Source organism: Macaca fascicularis, chromosome X (assembly GCF_037993035.2).
Source record: "Macaca fascicularis isolate 582-1 chromosome X, T2T-MFA8v1.1".
Taxonomy (NCBI): Eukaryota; Metazoa; Chordata; class Mammalia; order Primates; family Cercopithecidae; genus Macaca; species Macaca fascicularis.
Window position 1 is genome coordinate 109,242,702 of NC_088395.1, and position 15,825 is coordinate 109,258,526.

General features: G+C 37.6%; 1 protein-coding gene across 38 annotated transcripts in view; it reads left to right on the plus strand.

Moving 5' to 3' along the window:
* The window catches only part of RAB40AL (RAB40A like), a 257,934-nt gene that overhangs the window by 74,423 nt on the left and 167,686 nt on the right, over positions 1–15,825 (plus strand). For 30 of the 38 annotated variants that reach the window (XR_012430017.1, XR_012430016.1, XR_012430022.1 and 27 more), the window contains one exon: positions 12,683–12,773. The exons of the other annotated variants lie outside the window; for them this stretch is intronic. The gene's annotated coding sequence lies outside the window, so the exon portion shown is untranslated. The remainder of the gene's footprint in view (positions 1–12,682; positions 12,774–15,825) is intronic. 38 annotated transcript variants of the gene reach the window in all.

Below are 15,825 nucleotides of genomic sequence, written 5' to 3' on the forward strand. Positions count from 1 at the left end.
ATTTATAAAGTTATTTCTAACCTCACTATGTAAAAACCTCTATTTCATACACATTTACAGCCAAGCCCATTCCAGCTCTAATATTGATTTGCTTGTGCCAAGAAATAATTATTTCAAACTGTCACAATCCAAACTTTAAAATTAACTCTCACCTTCAAGCTAGGTTATGTCTTTTTTAAAAGTTTTAAAAATGGAATCAACCCAAATGTCCATCAGTGGCAGACTGGATTAAGAAAATGTGGCACATATACACCATGGAATACCATGCAGCCATAAGAAAGGATGAGTTTGTGTCCTTTGTAGGGACATGGATGCAGCTGGAAACCATCATTCTTAGCAAACTATCGCAAGAACGGAAAACCAAACACCGCATGTTCTCACTCATAGGTGGGAACTGAACAATGAGATCACTTGGACTTGGGAAGGGGAACATCACACACCGGGGCCTATCATGGGCAGGGGTGAGGGGGGAGGGATTGCACTGGGAGTTATACCTGATGTAAATGACGAGTTGATGGGTGCAGCACACCAACATGGCACAAGTATACATATGTAACAAACCTGCACGTTATGCACATGTACCCTAAAACTTAAAGTATAATAATAAAAAAAAAAAGGAAAAAAAAATTTCCATAGGTTCTTGGGGAACAGGTGGTATTTGCTTACATGAGTAAGTTCTTTAGCAGTGATTTATGAGATTTTGGTGCACCCATCAGCACAGCAGTATACACTATACCCAATTTGTAGTCTTTTATTCCTCACCCCCCCCTTTCCTCCAAGTCCCCAAAATCCATTGTAGCATTCTTAGCCTTTGCATCCTCATAGCTTAGCTCTCACTTATGAGTGAGAAGATAATGATATTTGGTTTTCCATTCCTGAGTTACTTTACTTAGAATAATTGTCTCCAATTCCATCCAGGTTGCTGTGAATGCCATTATTTTGTTAATTTTTTATGACTGAGTAGTATTCCATCATTCATATATATATATATATATATATGAGTGTGTGTGTATATACATATGTATGTGTGTGTATATATATATACTCACACATTTTCTTTATTCACTCATTGATTGATGGGCATTTGGGCTGGTTCCATATTTTTGCAATTGCGAATGCATGTGAAAGTATCTTTTTCATATAATGACTTCTTTTCCTCTGGGTAGACACCCAGTACTGGGATTGCTGGATCAAGTAGTAGTTCTAGTTTTTGTTGTTTAAGGAATCTCCACACTGTTTTCCATAGTGGTTGTACTAGTTTACATTCCCATCAGCAGTGTGAGAGTGTTCGCTTTACACTGCATCTCTGTCAACATCTATTTTTTTTTATTTTTAGATTATGCCCATTCTTGCAGGAGTAAGATGGTATTGTATTATGGTTTTGACTTGCATTTCCCTCATCATTAATGATGTTGAGCATTTTTTCATATGTTTGCTGGCCATTTGTATATCTTCTTTTGAGAATTGTCAGGCCGGGCGCGGTGGCTCAAGCCTGTAATCCCAGCACTTTGGGAGGCCGAGACGGGTGGATCACGAGGTCAGGAGATCGAGACCATCCTGGCGAACACCGTGAAACCCCGTCTCTACTAAAAAATACAAAAAACTAGCCGGGCGAGGTGGCGGCACCTGTAGTCCCAGCTACTCGGGAGGCTGAGGCAGGAGAATGGCGTAAACCTGGGAGGCGGAGCTTGCAGTGAGCTGAGATCCGGCCACTGCACTCCAGCCCGGGCTACAGAGCAAGACTCTGTCTCAAAAAAAAAAAAAAAAAAAAAAAGAGAGAATTGTCTATTCATGTCCTTAGCCCATTTTTGGATGGGATTGTTTGTTTTTTTCTTGCTAATTTGTTTGAGTTCCTTGTAGATTCTGGATATTAGTCCTTTGTCGGATGTATAGATTGTCAAGACTTTTTCCCACTCTGTGGGTTGTCTGTTTACCCTGCTGGTTGTTTCTTTTGCTGTGCAGAAGCTCTTTAGTTTAATTAAGTTACACCTATTTATCATTGTTTTTGTTGCATTTGCTTTTGGGTTCTTGGTCATGAAGTCTTTGCCTAAGTCAGTGTCAAGAAGGGTTTTTCCAATGTTATCTTCTAGGATTTTTATGGTTTCAGGGCTTAGATTTAAGCCCTTGATCCATCTTGAGTTGATTTTTGTATAAGGTGAGAGATGAGGATCCAGTTTCATTCTTCTATATGTGGCTTGCCAATTATCCCAGCACCATGTGTTGAATAGGTTTTTATCAGTAGCACTTTTTGTTACATGATCTATCATAGAGTTCTCAATATGCAATATACATTCAGATCCAAACATTAACTGATTCTTTAAGTATTTACTCATATTTCTTATCACTATACTATTTCTAGTTACTCTCAACAACTCCTTTCAACTCTTTGAGAACAAGCAGGAATTACATTTTTTGATCAATTGATTATATGGCTGAATAGACACAAATACAGCAGCTCCCCAAACAATTTTATGTATCTGCATGGGAGATACTGGATTTATACTACAATAGTATGGTTTTTTTAAATTATATTCAAATACATGAGAATGCAACAAGTTTTTGTGTTCAATTCCTATCCCAATATCCTTCCATTAAGTGGAGTCATTCTGGCAACTGACAAGTTTGCCCAATTTGGCCTTCACCCATGACTACCATCAGAAATAGAAGGTCTAGGCCGGGCGCGGTGGCTCAAGCCTGTAATCCCAGCACTTTGGGAGGCCGAGACGGGCGGATCACGAGGTCAGGAGATCGAGACCATCCTGGCTAACACAATGAAACCCCGTCTCTACTAAAAATACAAAAAAATTAGCCAGGCGTGGTGGCGGTGCCTGTAGTCCCAGCTACTCGGGAGGCTGAGGCAGGAGAATGGCGGGAACCCGGGAGGCGGAGCTTGCAGTGAGCCGAGATCGCGCCACTGCACTCCAGCCTGGGCGACAGAGCGAGACTCGGCCTCAAAAAAAAAAAAAAAAAAAAAAAAAAGAAATAGAAGGTCCAACACTTGTCTCAGCCCTATTCCATTTCATCACAGTGTTATAGCAGGGGCTCTTAACCCACTTTTATACACTAATAGAAAATAATAAAACAATCCAAACACTAAAAATATGCTGAGGCGCTATTACCACTACATTTATAGCTATTTGTGCTCTAACACAAAGTGACATCAAAAAGATTGTCACATTTTGTACCTCAAGACAACTAGGTCTTGTGATAGTCATTATTGATATTAATCAACTACATCTAGCACTTCTCCACATCTAGACACATGCATTCTTTAAAACTATACTGTTTATATATTCAGAGCCATCATCCACAACCTTAATGATGATCAAGATATTAAAAAAATAGGATGTCTATTTAAATACATACCTTTTCACTACTCCTCACTTATTATTGGAAGCCTTGCACTCACAGGCATACCTTCCCTTACCGGCTTCTACTTCAAAGACTTATTTATCAAAATTGCAAACATGCTATATACTACTGCCTGAGCCCTTTTAATCACACTAATTACCACCTCCCTAACAGCTGTCTACAGTACTCAAATTGTCTTTTTTGCACTCCTAGGACTACCTAGTTTTTCAACTTTCATTATTATCAGCGAAATTAACTCCCTCCTAGTTAATTCAGTTAAACCTTTAACAACTGGTAGTATTTTTGCTTTTTTTAAAATTTCCAACAACATTTCTCCTGTAACTATTCCCCAAATGACTATGCCATTATACCTAAAATTTTCAGCCCTTGTCATAACTATCTTAGGCTTCATTATGGCAATTAGAATTTAACCAAATAAAATGTAATCTCAAATTTGAATTCTCCTCATACATATATAAATTTTCTAACCTTCTAGGATTTTTCCAACAGTTGTTCACCATTTATCAGTGTACCTAAACCTTTCTAAAAGTCAAAATACAGCATCACTTTAATTAGACATGACTAGAAAAATACCAAAAATTATCTCATCTCCAAATAATAGCCTCAGTAACTATCCCTAACTAAAATGGCCTAATTAAATTATATTTTTTCTCTTTCTTTCATTTTTATTAGCTATACTTCTAGCCACTTAATTACTCTGAGTAATTTCAATAACAAAATATTAACAAAGGGATCAGTCACTTACAACCATTAATCAACTTCATAAACTGTACAATGCAGCCATACCTATAGAATCTTCACAAAGAAGCCCAACTTCTTTACCCTCAAAAGTCACCCAGTCCTCTAAATTTTTGAAATCAATAATAATTTTTATTTCATCATAGCCTATTATTTATACAATGATTAAATAATTCTATTAATAATCCTAACTATTGTTAGGATTTGAACTTCCCCCAAATAACAACACCAGATCCTCACATTTCAGGATTGTCTTTAGTAGCTATGGCTATAGGATTCTAAACACTACCAGTGTCCCTGCTAAATAAATTTAAAACACTATCATTCCCATAAAACATCCGCCAAAATTTATTACAATCCTGCATTCCACACTACCATTAATAACCCTAAACCCACATACTAGGTAAAAGTTTTGAAGAAAGTCCTACGACGCCTACAACAAAAATAGTAGCAAAATATAGTATATGCCATAATTCTCACATGGAATCTAATCATGACCAATCACGTGAAAAATCATCATTGCACATCAACTGTCAGAACTCTAATAACTAACATTTAACAATCTCACTTCCTAATAAAAATTCTTACTCATTTATTGATATACCTGCAACATCAAACAACTCAACATGAAGAAATTTCGGTTTCCTACTGAGTTTGCCTAGCTTTACAAATCATTACAGGGCTTTTCCTAGCTATACACTGTACCTCAGATACAATAACTGCATTTTCCTCTATCACACACATCTGCTGAGATGTAAGCTATGGCTGAATCATATAATATTTGCATGCTAATGGATATCTATATTCTTTATCTGTTTATTCATGTAGGCTGAGGTCTGTACCTTTCTAGAAACCTGAAACATTGGAATTATTCTTTTAGTCACTGTAATAGCTACAGCATTCATAGGCTATGTCTTATCATGAAGAGAAACAACAATCACAAATTTACTGTCAACTATTCCATACATTGGCATCAACCTGTTAGAATGAATCTGAGGTGGATTTTCTCTTGACAAGGTAACTTCACACAATTCTTCACCTTTCATTTTATTCTGTGATTCATTGTTCCAGCTCTAATTATTATGCACCTTCTATTTCCACATGAAACAGGATCAGATAACCCAAGGAAACTCAACCAACTGAAATAAAATCCCATTCCACCCCTACCACACAATTAAAGGCATTTTAGGATTTGTTTTTCTACTATCACTTCTATTCAAACTTGTTTTATTCTCCCCTGACTGTTTAGGAAACCCAGATTATATTCCAGCAAATCCCCTCAATATACCACCTCATATTAAACCAGAGTGATATCTTCTATTTGCCTGTGCAATTTAGGATCTTCTCCCAATAAACTAGGAGGTGTCGTAGCCCTTGTGCTCTTAATCATAATTTTAGCAATCATCCCAATCCTTCAGTTATCTAAACAGCGAAGCATGATATTCCAGCTACTAAGCCAATGCCTATTCTGGGTTATAGTATATAATAACCTCATATTCACACAAATCGAAGGTCAATCAGTAGAACACCCTTTCGTTATTATTGAACAAGTATTATCCATTTTATATTTTTCCCTTGTTCTCATATTAATACCACTTACTAGCCTAATCAAGAATAAACTTCAATGAAGAGTTCTTGTAGTTTATTAAATTTGGTCTTGTAAACCAAAAATGGAGAGCACTTCTCCCCAGCACAGTGAAAGGAAAAGCTTTTCCCTCCACTATCAGCACCCAAAGCTGAAATTCTATTCCCTGATTCTTATACTGAATGCAGAGAAATTGTTCCTGAGTTCTATGTCAGTGTGGGAAAAAAACATAAAATCTACTCACCCTGTGTACATCATGTATTATGTAATTTACCCCATTAATTATGTAGTAGTACTATATATACTTCATCATACATTATACATTTATATCTTATGGTGCTTTAAAATCCATTCCCCATGCATACAAGCATGCATATCAAACTAATCACAGTGCATAATACATTAAATTAAAAGTCCACACATAAATGAATTTAACCATGAGTATTGTTCCCTACAGTAAGTTCTTCATTTTACATAGGACATAATATTATTGATAATACATAGCACAGGAAGTCAAATGTTTTTTTGACACCATGCTTATCACCTCCAATAGGATTTCTTACCTACCAAGCTTTGATAAATTAGCAGTCTGCTCAGGAAGTGTCCATCTTCTCACTCTGGACTCAGAAAACTTAGTGGTTTCTAGACTGAAACTATACCAGACATCTGGTTCTTACTTCAGGGCCATGAGCTTATAACCATCTACTCATTCCTCTTAAATAAGACATCTCAATGGACTAATGACTAATCAGCCCATGATCACTCATAACTGTGGTGTCATACATCTGGTATTTTTTAATTTGGGGGGATGATGTGATCCAACATGGCTGTCAAGGCCTTGACAAAACTTGACTGTAGCTGAACTTAAATTGAATGTTATTTTCCCAAGTAAAAACCATAAGGTGTTAATTAATCTATGCTCAATGGACATAATAAAAACAAGATACAGTCACAGATGCATAATTCCCATCATACATGATTAACTCTGCAAACTCCCTCTGATCCCCTACTTTAAGCTGTTATGGTATTTATGTAAATATATGTCTTTTATTCTTGCCAAACCCCCCAAACAAAAAATCTTATATCTGCTGATTATTACCTAAGGCTCTAATGTGTACCCACATATTATTAAATTCAATTATAAACTTATCCCAAACATTATTTCAGCCTAACTCCTAATTAAAGCATTTTCTAAAACAAACCAAAAAAATCCATCAAAAATTTGATGTTCTAGGCTAAAAGTTTTTGTTTCTTAAGATTATCAAAAAACTCTCAATACTAGAATAATTCTTAAATTTAGCAATTTCCCCTCAAGAGTATTCTCTAGATATAAGTTGATGTAGTTTAATTCAGTAAAGCAAGCCACTGAAAATGCCTGGATGAATTCATGTAACTTCGTAAACACACAGGTTTGGTCCTGGCCTTTTTAGTGAGATTACATATGCAAGTGTCTGAATACTAGTGAGAATGCCCTCTAGATCAGCAGAAGATCAAAAGGAGCAGATACCAAGCACACTAATTAGTATCTCATAATGCCTTGCTCAACCACACCCCCATGAGAAACAGCAGTGATAGAAATTAAGCAATAAACGGAAGTTTGAGCAAGCTGTAGTAATTTCCCGTAGGGTTGGTAAATTTCGTGCCAGCTACTGAGGTCATATGATTAACCCAAATCAATAAAACTCAGCACATTTTTGATTATGTCTAACGCTAAACTGTAAGCCATAAAAGGCAATAGCTAAAATGAAAATAAACTATGAAAGTGACTTTATTATCTTCTGAATTCACAATAGCTAAGACCCAAACTGGGATTAGATACCCCATTATGCTTTGCCATAAACTTAAATAACTGAATAAATAAAGTTATTTGCCAGAGTGCTACTACCAGCAACAACCTAAATCTCAGAGGATTTGGCGGTGCTTTATATTGCTCTAGAGGAGGCTGTTCTGTAATTGATAAACTCTGACAAACCTCACCATCTCTTGTCGATTCAGCCTGTATACTGCTATCTTCAGCTAACCCTAAAAAGTCTTAAAGTAATCACAAATATTTACATAAAAATGTTAGGTCAAGGTATAGTCTATGAGATGGGAAGAAATGGGCTACAGTTTCTAATTAAAGAACACTCCACCTATAATAACCCCTATGAAACTAAAGGTAAAAGGAGGATTTAGTAGTAAATTAGGAACAGAGAGCTCAGTTGAATGAACATGAACACACCACCTATCAGCCTCCTGAAATACTTAACAAACCCAAATTTATAATTAACACAAATTTATGTATAAAAGAAGGTAAGTCACGACAAAATAATCATACTGGAAAGTGTGCTTAGGTAAACCAAAATGTATCTGAATTCAAAACACCTGGCTTACACCCAGAAGATTTCGTATTAATCTGACCACTTTGAACCAAAACTAACAAAACTCAACAATTACATATATTTAAATGAAAGCCTTCATTCATAAAAAGTATAGAAGATAGAAATTCAATTAGGTGCTATAGAAATAATACTGTAAGGGAACAATGCCAAGAATAATTTTTAAAGTATAAAAAAAGCAAAGCCACGAGATAGTGATGCTTTGTAGTTTTCATTTACATTTCCCTAATGATTAATGACGTTTGAGTATATTTTCATGTACTTATTTGACAGTTGTTTATCTTCTATAGATAAGTGTGTATTCAACTCTTTTGCCTATTCATTTATTGGAATGTTTAATTGAATTTTGTGATATTTTCTATATTTTAGATACAAGTACTTATCAGATATGATTTTCAAACATTTTCTCCCAATCAGGGACTTGTCTTTTCATTCTCTTAACAGTGTCTTTATAAGACCCAGAGTTTTTAACTTTGACGCATTCCAAATTACTGATTTATTCATCTAAGAAATCTTTACCTAACTCAAGGTCACAATTTTGCTCTCCCATGTTTTCTTCTACAAGTTTTACAGCTTTAGGTTTTATATTTACATCTATGATCCATTATGAATTGCCTTTTGAATTGTCTTTTGTACATGGTACAATATACAGATCACAGTATGTAACTGTGTATATGAATATCTACTTGTTTCAGCACGATACATTGAAAATACCATCCTTTATACATTGAATGGCTTCTGCACCTTTGTCAAAAGTCAGTTGTCCAATATATGTAGGTCAATTTTTAGGTGGTTTATTTTGTTCTTTTGATCTGCTCTTCTGCCTTGATGCCAGTAGTACACTGTCTTAATTACTATGGGTTTGTAAGAAGTCTTAAAATCAGGTAGTGTTTGTCATCCGTTTTGTTCTTTCTCAAAGTTGTTTGCATAGTCTAGATCCTTTGTATTTTTACATGAATTTTAGAAACAGCATTTTACTTTCTGTTAAAACTATATCAGTTAGGATTTTTATTGGGATTGTTCTGAATATATAGATCAGTTTAAACAGAACAGGCATCTTAACAATACTGAGTTTTCCAACTCATGAAGACAGTATGTCTCTCTATTTATTTAGGTCTTCTTTAATTTCTCTTTGCAATGTTATGTAACGTTCACTATACAGACCTGTCACATATTTGGATAGATTATTCCTAGTTATTTCATATTTCTTGGTGCTCTTATAAATGCCAGTATTTTGAATTACATTTTTCTTTTCACTGAGCTGTCAGCTGCCAAATGTTTAACAGTAGCTGTTAACTAATCTTCTAGGTTGAGATCTCAGACTATAAATTGGAAAAGGTACCTGATACTTAGCAGGCATTTGCCTGTGTTTCCATGTCAGCTTTCAGAAGTTATTGAAAATATATTGTAACTAGAGGAAAAAAGTCCCAGAGACAAATCAACAGGTCATCTCCAGAAAAATCCATCGTAAAATAGTTTAGTAGATTTCAACTTTATATGTGGTCAGAATTGAATCTGTTGAATTGTGGGGTTTGTTACCTACTCCCCACCACCAGCAATCCATCTCAGTGAATTCCTGGGATCTTGGGTGTTGAGAAAGAAAGAGAGAGAGAGAGTGAACATATATGTATGTGGATATGTATGTGTGTATGAATGTGTATATTGCTGAAGCTGCCAGAAGTATTTATTGTGAGGAATACTTCAGGTTAATTACTGTGGTCATATCAGACCAGTTCAGTTCCTAGGACATACCAGAAAACAAATCAAAGTGATGGTTATTTTCTTTTCCGAGCTGTCTTGGCCCACATTGTTACCATGGTGACTCAGTGACTACCATGAGATTGGTGCGGAATGAGCATTCATTTGTTTTTTGCCTGAAACACGTATTATTATGATAGTTGTTAAGTGGCTGTTTTCCAATTCTGATATTCCTTCTGGAATTATCAGTTTGCATTTGAGAAAAAGATAGAGCTTTTTCTTCTCCCTTATTTATCAATGTATTTATTAACATTTATTTATGTCAGTGTGACTCAGATTCCCATGTTCCTCAAAGGGTTACCCTCTGTAATTATTAATATATATTTTTTGTATTAGGCCATTCTTGCCTTGTAATACAAAAATACCTGAGATGGTAATTTATGAAGACAAAGGTTTAATTGGCTCATGGTTCTGCAGGCTGGACAGGAAGCATGGCCCCAGGATCTGCTTAGCTTCTTGGGAAGCCTCAGAGAGCTTTTAATCATGGCAGAAGGCAAAGCAGTAGCAGGCATGTCACATGGCAAGAGTGGAAGCAAGAGAGACAGACAAGGGGAAGGTTTCAGACTTTTAAACAACCAGATGAATCAAAACCAGGGAGGTGAGGTGAGAGGTGTCTACATTTTGAGTAATTTCTTTTGTTGTTTCTGTTACTCATCCACGATTGAAAAGCAATGTTGTGGATGGCAACAAGGTCTATGAAAAGTTTAAATCCTTTGATGTCTAATTTCATTGTTAGTTGCTCCTGCTACTCAGCTTTAAATTTCTGTGTCTTGTCTTGTGTGTCCAGTAGGTAACAATTTTTTCAATTCAGTAATTCTTATTCAGTGATTAATGTATGAGACACTGAAGAAACATCACAGAGAATAAGAGAAGAAGAATCCCTGGAGCTATCATTCTAGTTTGGGGAAACTGGCAATAAGCAATCAATGAGTGAGGCAATTTCATATGGGGATTTGTGTTTTGAAGAAAATTAACAGGTAGAGTAGAAAATGACTGAGACAGGGATTATCATAGATGAAGTTGTCAGTGAAGCTCTTTCTCAGAAAGTGACACTTGAGCTGAGTCCTGAACAACAGAAAGAAGCTAGGCATGGAGAGGCCATTTTGTCAATGTCCCTGTGCTGTGTATGGGCACCATTGATCTAGGAGCAGAGGACAAGTTGGAGTGGCTGAAGCCTGGCCCATAAATGCAGACAAGTAGGAGATGAGGTTGAAAGGGCAGACAAGAGCCACAAGGTTTGGATCTTTTAAGGAGTTTGGGTTTTATTCTGAGTGTGGAAGACTAGAGTACGGGAGTGACGTGATGTGATCCTTGTTTTCAGAAAGTGACTCTGGCCACTGTTTGGAGAATGGACTGGAGAGGGACAAAATAAAGAGTGGGGATAACCATTAGAAGAATATTGCAGAAATTCAGGGAAGAGGCACAGGTGAATGATGCCAGGACTGCAGCTGTCTGCAGAGGAAGGGTTAGACCTGGACAGGTCGTGTTTGGAGGTAGGGCATGGGGGACCTGCAATAGCTGTGTGTGTGGGGTGTGTGGGGATAAGGCATAGTCAAGGAGGACCGCTCGGCTGTTTGTTTGGCCATGCAGAGAAATGGTGAGCTGTTTTCTGAGATCAGTTCCTCCAAGTGCTTCTGAGGCATTCTTAAGGTAATTAGTCAACCAACAGTGGTTGTAGTGAAAAAAAGTGATTTTAAAATGCATCAGTTGATGACTAATATTCATACCTGAGGGTAGACGGAAAGAGGAGAGTTAAGGATTGAAAACTACCTACTGGGTCCTATGCATATAACCTGAGTGGCAAAATAATCTGCACACCAAACCCTTGTGACACCCAATTTGCCTGTATAACAAACCTTCACATGTACTCCTGAAACTAAAATCAAAGTTAAAAAATGAACAAAAATTTAAAAAATAAGTAAAATCAAAAGCTATATAAGGCAAAAATAGGTAAATTTGACAGCAAAATTAAAAACTATTATTTAACAAAAGATACCACAAACAAAAGTAGAGGACTCCAACAGATTGGAGGAAAATATGTCATTTTATAATAAAGAATGAGTATCTGGATCATAAATAAATAAATAAGAAAAAGGAAAAACAAGACTCATTTGTAAGACTATTAAGCTTTATTTAATTTATTGAATTGGCTTGATTTAATCTTTCCACAATGTAAACATATATCAAAACATTACAGTGTACCCCATAGTATATACAATTATTTGTCAGTTAAAATTAAAATTTAAAAAATACCCGAGTTGATAAATAGGATTCAGTTGCACGACTATTAAACTTTCTTTCCCCAGTATCTCTGCCTTAGAATTTTCAAGTTAATGTGATCCCTGGCCATTTATATTTTTAAAAACCAGAACACAGGGACTTTTTTTTTAATTTTAATTTTAATTTTAAGTTCCATGGTACATGTAAAATATGTTTTGTCCTGTATTGTAAGTACTATATAATCCTGGTTTTACTGACAAGACTTTGAGTGATTTTATGGTGAAATAACAGTATTCAAAGTCACAAGGTTTTTACATGGCAGAACTAGGGTTTGTCTCTAGTCTGTATACAGAGCCCACACTCCTAACCAGTACACTTAGGAAGAAGAGACAGATATTTGTTGAACTATGTCAACCCATGGTGGTTGGTGTAACTTTGAGACCATAGCTCTTTTATCTGTGTTTCTGTAGTCATTCTACATTGTACCAGATGGTATTTATTTAAGAAAAAGTAATAATTTTAAAAATAAAAACATTAATAAACATCATAATTACTTTGTACTAGACAACTTGGCTGTTGATATAGATAATTCCTTGGACCCCCAAGATGAATGAGTTCTTTTCCCTTTTAGGAACTCAGAGTGGTTTTCCAGATGGGAATCACATTGCTCTCTGTCCCTGAGATCTTGCTGGAGACAGGGCTACTCAGTCCCTCTTTGCTGGGTGAGTATAGATGTGGTGTGGTGACTTACTCAAGGGCACCTAGAGTTAGTGGGATAAGTATGTCTCCTGTCTCATATCCAGCTGCATGTCCATTATACACAGCTGTATTAGTTTGTTTTCATGCTCCTGATAAAGACATACCCAAAACTGGAACCAAAAAAAGGTTTAATTGGACTTACAGTTCCACATGGCTGGAGAGGCCTCAGAATCGTGGTGGGAGGTGAAAGGTTCTTCTTACATGGAGGCAGCAAGAGAAAATGAGGAAGAAGCAAAAGCGGAAACTCCTGATAATCCCATCAGATCTCGTGAGTCTCTTTAACTATCACGAGAACAGCACGAGAAAGACTGGCCTCCATGGTTCAGTTACGTCTCCCTGGGTCCCTCCCACAACATGTGGGAATTCCGGGGGATACAATTCAAGTTGAGATTTCGATGGGGACACAGCCAAACCATATCATACCGCCCCTAGCCCCTCCAAATCTCATGTCCTCACATTTCAAAACCAGTCATGCCTTCCCAAGAGTCTCCCAGAGTCTTAACTCATTTCAGTATTAACCCAAAAGTCCACAGTCCAAAGTCTCATCTGAGACAAGGCAAGTCCCTTCCACCTATGAGCCTGTAAAATCAAAAGCAAGCTAGTTACTTCCTAGGTAGAATGGGGATAGACGTATTGGATAAACGCAGCCATTCCAAATGGGAGAAATTGGCCAAAACAAAGGGGTTACAGGGCCCATGCAAGTCCAAAATCCAGCAGGGCAGTCAAATGTTAAGGCTCCAAAGTGATCTCCTTTGACTCCAGGTCTCGCATCCAGGTCACACTGATGCAACAGGTGGGTTCCCATGATCTTGGACAGCTCCACCCCTGTGGCTTTGCAGGGTACAGCCTCCCTCCTGGCTGCTTTCATGGGCTGGTGTTGAGTGTCAGTGACTTTTCTAGGCATATGATGCAAATTGTCAGTGGATCTACCATTCTGGGGTCTGGAAGACAGTGACTGTCTTCTCACAGCTCCACTAGGCAGTGCCCCAGTAGGGACTCTGTGTGGGGGCTCCAATCACAAATTTTTCTTCTTCATTGCCCTAGCAGAGGTTCTCCATGAGCGCCCCGCCCCTGTAGCAAACTTTTGCCTGGGCATCCAGGAGTTTCCATACATCTTCTGAAATCTAGATGGAGGTTCCCAAACTGCAATTCTTGACTTTTGTGCACCTGCAAGCTCAACACCACGTGGAAGCTGCCAAGGCTTGGGGCTTCCCCCGTCTGAAGCCACAGCCCGGGCTGTATGTTGGCTCCTTTCAGCCACAGCTGGGACACAGGGCACCAAGTCCCTAGGCTACACACAGCATAGGGACCCTAGGCCCAGCCCAGGAAACCACTTTTTTCTCCTGGGCCTCCAGGCCTATGATGGGAGGGGCTGCTGTGAAGGTCTCTGACATGGCCTAAAGGCATTTTCCCCATGGTCTTGGGGATTAACATTAGGCTCCTTGCTACATATGCAAATATCTGCAGCCAGCTTGAATTTCTCCCCAGAAAATGGGTTTTTCTTCTCTATCACATAGTCAGGCTGCAAATTTTCCAAACTTTCATGCTATGCTTCCCTTATAAAACTGAATGCCTTTAATAGAACCCAAGTCACCTCTTGAATGCTTTGCTGCTTAGAAATTTCTTCTGCCAGATACCCTAAATCATCTTTCTCAAGTTCCAACTTCCACAAATCTCTAGGGCAGGGGCAAAATGCTGCCAGTCTCTTTGCTAAAACATAACAAGAGTCACCTTTACTCCAGTTCCCAACAAGTTCCTCATCTCTATCTGAGACCACCTCAGCCTGGATCTTATTGTCCATATTGCTATCAGCATTTTGGGCAAAGTCATTCAACAAGTCTCTAGGAGCTTCCAGACTTTCCCACATTTTCCTGTCTTCTTCTGAGCCTTCCAAACTGTTCTACCCTCTGCCTGTTACCCACTTCCAAAGTTGCTTCCACATTTTCGGGTATCTTTTCAGCAACACCCCACTCTACTGGTAACAATTTACTGTATTAGTTCATTTTTACACTGCCGATAAAGACATACTCAAAACTGGGAACAAAAAAGGGTTTAATTGGACTTACAGTTCCACATGGCTAGGGAGGCCTCAGAATTACGGCGGGAGGCGAAAGGCCCTTCTTACCTGGCGGCAGCAAGAGAAAATGAGGAAGAAGCAAAAGCGGAAACCCCTGATAAACCCATCAGATCTTGTGAGACTCATTAACTAGCACAAGAATAGCATGGGAAAGACTGGCCCCCATGATTCAGTTACCTCCCCCTGGGTCCCTCCCACAACATGTGGGAATTCCGGGAGATACAATTCAAGTTGAGATTTAGATGGGGACACAGCCAAACCATATCAACAGCATTAGCCGTGTTCATATCTGTAGTGCTTCACTTTTCAGGGGCTCAGTGGATATGTGCTTCTTTGAGGTTAACCTGCAGATAATATATGGGAACACTAAGTATCTTCAAATAAGAAAAAATAGGGTGTTGAATTTTTTATGTAGCCTAAACTGTAATGGGAAATTAGAAGAAAAATTCCTAGAATCATACATCATGTTCTCTTTTGTAACTTTCTTCCTTCAGTCAACATACTGTATGTGAGATTTACATTTATTGTTGTCTATAGTAGTAGATCATTCATCATCATTGGTGGATATTGTTACATCTAGTGGATATTTCACAGTAAGCATATCTGCTATGTGGATTTTTTCTAGTTTTTGACATTATGAATAACAGTGTTATGAATGTCTTGTACATATCTTTGGATAAACATTTATTTTTCTTTCTTTTGGGTGTGTACCTTCCCCAGACCTAAGAATGAAATTTCTGAGTTGTAGGATGTGTGTATGATCAGCTCAGTCAATACTGCCAGCACTTTTTCAAAGTAGTTGTTGAATTTGTATTTTCACCGGTGCTGTGAAAATTACACAGCTTCCATATCCTCAACAACACTTGGTGTTTTCCATCTTTTTAATTTTCTTTTTCTGGTGTAAGTGTGATGGTATCTCATTATGGGTTTTAATTATA